This window comes from Daucus carota, chromosome 2 (genome assembly GCF_001625215.2).
Source record: "Daucus carota subsp. sativus chromosome 2, DH1 v3.0, whole genome shotgun sequence".
Taxonomy (NCBI): domain Eukaryota; kingdom Viridiplantae; phylum Streptophyta; class Magnoliopsida; order Apiales; family Apiaceae; genus Daucus; species Daucus carota.
Window position 1 is genome coordinate 22,366,450 of NC_030382.2, and position 6,000 is coordinate 22,372,449.

Genomic DNA, 6,000 nt, shown 5'->3' on the forward strand with positions numbered 1-6,000 from the left:
TATAATTTGAACACAATTCTTAAAATGATTATCTTTTTCAAAACAACTTCACCATTAAATAATAACTATATGGTTATCCTCCAAATAAATTTGTTAATTTTTGATGGTATCTTTAAAACCTATATTTTATACATGTTCTTCACTGTGTAGCACTCAAAGTTACTTAATTAGTGCACATCACCAACCACCACATTATTAAATTAGAGTCCTAAAATTAATCAAAACAATCACACACCAAATCATTATTCTACTCTCTCATTCTTTATTTCAGTTATAATATTATATATGTAATATCCCGGACTTTTCACAAGTTATTTTAATATTATGTTTCAGAATGAGAGGATTAAAGCTTATATTTCATTTTATTCAAGTCCGATAAGTTTATAAATTGGTATGCGATATATCTTTTTTCGGGGCAATGGGATAGCGAAAAATTATTATTATTTGAATTATCATGTGAATGATTTTACTATGTGCAGTTTTACTGAAATTTGAACTAATTATGTGCATTTTAAATTTAAATTCAAGTAAGCATTATTGTGCACTTTATCAAAAATTATTATTTGGATATTTTGACGACCTTTATGCAATTCATATGTGTTAAGTGCGTAACTGATGTGTGTTGGATTGATAGGTTATGTATTTGGTAATTTAAAAAATGATTTCCCAAAATTTTAGAGATATGAGTATATGGTAATTGGATTTCTAAATTTACAAAAATGCCCTCAAAAATCATTTTTATAACCTTTTAATCAGATTAATTATTTTTAAGAATTTAAAAAATTGTCGGAATATGATTTTGATGAAAATTGGATTTTTAAATAATTTCTGATCACAATTAACTTCTAAATTGCGTATAAATTTCAAAAGTTCTCTATAAATCCTAAAAAATTTATTCAATCAGTTTTATAATATTATAGGAGTTATATAAATATCTCAGTGAAGTTTTGAAGATATTTTGTAACGAGTTTTTGTGTAAATCAGTTAAAAAGCGAGTATGAGTCTGAGCCTAGTTAAATGTGCCAAGTTTATTATCCACAGACTATAGTAGGATAATTTTATGTTCTTCTCTTAAAAAACAATCTGTTGAATCTCTCCTTCCTCTCAAAATCTCTCTCGAACCCCCCTCGCTCCTAATCTTTCGGTCTCTCTCTCCCGCGAATATCCCCCCCCCCCCCCCGTGTTTTTTTTTCTGTCACAATCTCTTTGCCGTTGTCGGTGCTGCCAACGTATTCAAGTCGCCGCCGCTGTTTTCTTCGGTTTTTCCGGCCGTCAAGTCCTGACGGGACTGTAGCTCTGTTTACGGCAATTAAGGAATTGTCTCCACCTCCTGCTTGCATGTAATTCGGTATAAGTTCGTTTTCCTCCGTAAATCGATTACGTGATATATGTATATGTATATATGCGTGTTTACATGTCGGGCAATTGAAATATATTGGTGTGAACTATGTTTATATGTGTATGTATTTGATATGTGTGTATAATCTGATTTATGTGGCTTGTGTGTAATACTATTATGAGTGATTGAAGATGAGCCTGATTTTTGAAATTAGGATTATTGGTTGTTAAATTTCTGTTTATAAGTATGTGGTGATAACAAAATCGGTGGTGTTAATCTCATCGTTGAGGTTTTGTTATTTACCTTGGGTTATTGATTATTGTTAGTCACATCGGTTAGTAGCTTTTGTTTATAAACATGAGGATGACAGTTTGGTGATTTTTGTTTGTATAAATTAAGTTATGTGTATACGTGTTTGGAAGGGTATTTTAAAAGTTAAAGTAATGGATTAAAGATTTAGAATTATATATACTTGAATTGAAAGTTTTGGTTGTTGTTGGTCTGTTTTTGCAGCATATTCTGGGCTGATCGATTTAATTTATGTGCTTAATTTTTGTGTGGTTATGTGGTCCGTGGAGGCTACTTTCTACTCACGAAAGAATTAGATTAATTTAATAAACGAGCTAAAAGATATGTATGTTTTAGTGCGTAGTGCAGAAAATTCTAGGCAGGTGTGTCCTATTCCAGACCCTGTTTTGCTACCTTTGACTTGGTATTTACTTATGAAATTTTTACTAGAGTTTGATATTGGGGTCTGGAAGGTGCTGTTAAAAGTTTATACCAACAGACCAATTTTTCAATTTATTTAAAATCTTAGGATGGGGCTGGTTCTGCAGGACAGATTTAAGTTCCTGACTTGCATGCCCTGTTTTACTTCCTTAAACACGGAATTTGCTTCATTTGCTTCAATAAATTTTATAGTAGATTGGGGTAATGTTTAGGAGTGTGTCATAAAAATTACATATAGAAACAATAAATTTCAATTTATTTAAAAATCACAGAGTAAGGACTGATTGAACCATTGTCTAGTTTTCTTTCTTTATTAGTGCATATTATGAGTTTGTATTTGGTTGATTGCACATAATTGATAAATGGATTCTTGTAGTGATGGTAGCTTGTTATTTGTTTAGCTTAATTTCATGTTCGAATATAGAGGGTTTCATGAGTTTTTACTTGATACATGCTGGAAGCTATATAAAAGTAAAATTGGAAGATGTATTACAAGAAAAAGGGCTTTTAGCGACCGACTATCAGCGACCGCGGCTCGTCGCTATTAGGCTTTAGCGACGGAATCCGGTAGCTACAAACTGTGGCATATAATCTCGTCGCTACTAGTTGATACGCAACTAGTAGTTTGTCGCTAACTTTAGCGACCGATCGGCAACCAGTTTTCGTGGCTAATACAGCTACAGGAATTTGCGACCACTCTCTGTCGCTAACTTTGTGTCATTTTTCTACCAGCATTGGCTACAGCTTGCGGTCGCTAAAGTCAATTTTTTTTTTACATTTTTTTTTGTTTTCTGCAGATTTACATATAATTTCAGTTTGTACCTGCTTTTCCCACAAACAATAACAACTTTGTCCCAACAAATATCACAATGACCTGTATTTAAAATGATTGCATTGAATAACCGAACAATAGAAGGATGCCTAATTAATATCAAAGGTTACATCATCCTAAAAATTTCAGCAACACAACCATATGTTCCGATTATCATCCAAGCAGTACAATACAAACACCTAAATACTCTAAGATCCTCCAACATCAGCATCCTAATCAGCATGATCACCCTGTAAATGTCATTTGAAGAAGTGAATCTAGGTGGCATATAAACAACAAAATATGAAAAACAGATTCAGCAGTTAATAACGCAATTAAAGTTAACTATTAAATAGATAATATACCTTACGACCATCACTTTGTTATACACTATGATCCTCCAATATCAGCATCCAGGTCATCATGATCACCCTGTCATTATCAAATCAATTAAAGAATTATATACCCGCCGATCATCACTTTTGAAAGGCATATGTTAAGCCTATTTGTATTTAATAGGTATCAACTCAACTCTGATAAGAAAGCAAGCAAATAACAAGTACTGTTAATTGGAATCCGTACGAAGAACGTCAAATGATTTATTGAAGAATTTCAGGATGCTGCTGCAAACCACTGGAAGAAGTTTATTAATATGATCAAGCCTCAGTGTACAAATAATCTTTTGTAGCACGTCCAGAAGATCAAAAGGTATGAAGTTTAAATACTTTATTTATTCAGAAGATTCCATATTGTGTCTACAAATGAAGAAGAACTCAGAAGACGTAGAATCGACGAACAAGCCACAACTTAATTGTTTAAATGACAAGGAATATTTGATTCAGCTATTTACAGATGAACCAGACAGCACATTTGTGTATCAGCTTATCAGATTAAATATTCTACGTCAAAAGAAGGTGGTCATTCAATCAAGTCGAATATCGTAATTGTTTAAAGAAGACTGAAGACTCTGCTGCTAGAAGAAAAGGGGTAATTGATTATCTAATTATTTATTTCACTTCTCAAAATAATTATATAGGATGTGTAATTTATTTATTAAATTAATTCTATCTCGAATTAATTTAATTTATGAATTTATGCATTTAATATAATTAAGTAAATATTAATTGGTTAATTAATTAAAGGGAAAAAGGGATTGTCTTGTTGAAACAACAAGGTAGGACAGCGTGCCTTTTTCCCCCCTTCCTTCACACGGGAAGACAATCTTGATGATTGTCTTACTGTCCCTTCTAATTGTCTTGCCATTTGTTCCTCATTCACGAAGAAGAAATCTTATACGAATTGAATTACAAAGAATGAGTTGTCATCTATGTTCATATACCTGCTCCACAATCAAACATCATGGACATCTTCTTCCCCATTCTCACCCGCTGCTGTGACATGACTTGCATCAACACTCATCTACAACAACTAGATGGTTACAAAATGAGTCTAAAACTTTACCATGAAAATCGTAACAAAAAGTTTATGAGTTCTCAGAAGAAGATATCTTACAGGAATTTAATTACAAAGATAGATTTGTTATGGAAAATCAATTAGGGGTTGTTGAAGACAGATGACTACCCTCAATTGCACACGATTTAGGTTTGTATACTTTACACAATACTGTCCTTATGATTTTAGCCGTCCATTACACATTCTAGATCCTTCTAGGATTTTAAGGGTGAGGATGATATAATTCTAATAATTTAAAATAAATAGCACTTTAAAATTATTATTATCCTGGGATTTAAGCTACTGTACTCATGATTTTAGCCATCCATTACTCATTCTAGATCCTTCTAGGATTTTAACGGTTGGGATGATATAATTCTAATAATTTAAAATAAATAACAGTTTAAAATTCATGTCATTGTAATTTTAATATAGATAAAATTATAATTATTCGAGAGTTAATAAAATTAATATAAATAGTGCATTATAATGTTGCTAGCATTAGAAATTCACGTCAATATTACATATTTAATAAAAATTTATTTTAAATTAAATGATATATAATGTGTTTAGGTAGTAAAATTAAATTAACCAGCAATAAGTAATGTTACTTTTAAATTAAGTTCGTGGAGACCACATGATTTTGGAGTATTGAATTCTTCCGTCTCCCCATTAATTTTGTTTTAATCTAACTACGGTTATTTTTTTAACACAACTGTTCTGATTGAATAATCACTGTACTTATTTTCTATCGATGGTGATTATTATTTTCTACACAATTCAATTAACATGCTTATCTATAAATTATTTCTGTGTCTTGCAAGTAGTTGTCTTCACTATATGTTCGAGTTGTTTCGACTATATCTGAAAGGGGTTATATCCTGTTTGTTCTGCTTGTTCTCCAATGGTGGAAATCATCTTTGTTGGTTATTCAAGAACTTATATTTGTTGTCTTGCTGGTAGTACTACAACTGTCCTTTCCTTTTTGTTTTGATTTGATTTAGGAGGAGAAACTGTGAGGGATTAATATTGAATTGTAACGGTTTTCGGAGGGGAGGAAGAAGCACCGGGTAATTGTAATTGAGTTGCAATGCAATATATTCTCTTGGAAACTGTATACAATGGTAAATTATAGTTTTAAATTAAAAATATTATCCACTTGTCCCTCATCTCAGTGTTTCTCTTATTTTAATCCATAGGTGATGGAATGAGTCTTCAAAGACTCCAAAATTTCTGACTCCAAGGAGCCCAACTATATAAAAGTGTGTGTCTGTCAGTCATTATTTATTCTTCATTACATTTAAATTCAACTGAAATCTTTCCTTTATCTGCATTTGTTTTATTGTAAGACAATAAATATATAAATTACTTTATAATAGATTAATTACCCTGATACAAAAACTCATAACCTATATACTTTCACTCCGTTGATTGTAACAATCTACTTGCTATTATCTTTTGGTTATGGACAACATCTAAATGACATGCCCATGTGTAATCAATGTGTCAGCCATTCCCATCCTCTTTTTGCTAGACGCGACAGTAACGCTCATTTCCCCCCATTTGAAGTCCTCCTCCTGTTCCCGGGCGATAGAGGCTGAGGAAAAGATCCTGTATATAACCATACCAAACGTTTTTTGTTGAAACAATTATCTTTAACAATGTAAAA

At 31.8% G+C, this 6,000-nt stretch overlaps 1 long non-coding RNA gene across 4 annotated transcripts; it reads left to right on the forward strand.

Moving 5' to 3' along the window:
- The first annotated feature begins 887 nt into the window (after window positions 1-887).
- LOC108203895 (uncharacterized) lies at window positions 888-5,611 on the forward strand. 4 transcript variants are annotated; one of them, XR_010288694.1, is made up of 3 exons: window positions 929-3,866; window positions 5,336-5,455; window positions 5,531-5,611. It is a non-coding gene; the product is annotated as an uncharacterized LOC108203895 (long non-coding RNA). The 4 variants fall into 4 exon arrangements; XR_010288695.1 differs by having other exon boundaries at window positions 930-3,866; window positions 5,336-5,401; XR_001803572.2 differs by having other exon boundaries at window positions 888-5,455.
- The last annotated feature ends 389 nt before the right edge of the window (window positions 5,612-6,000 follow it).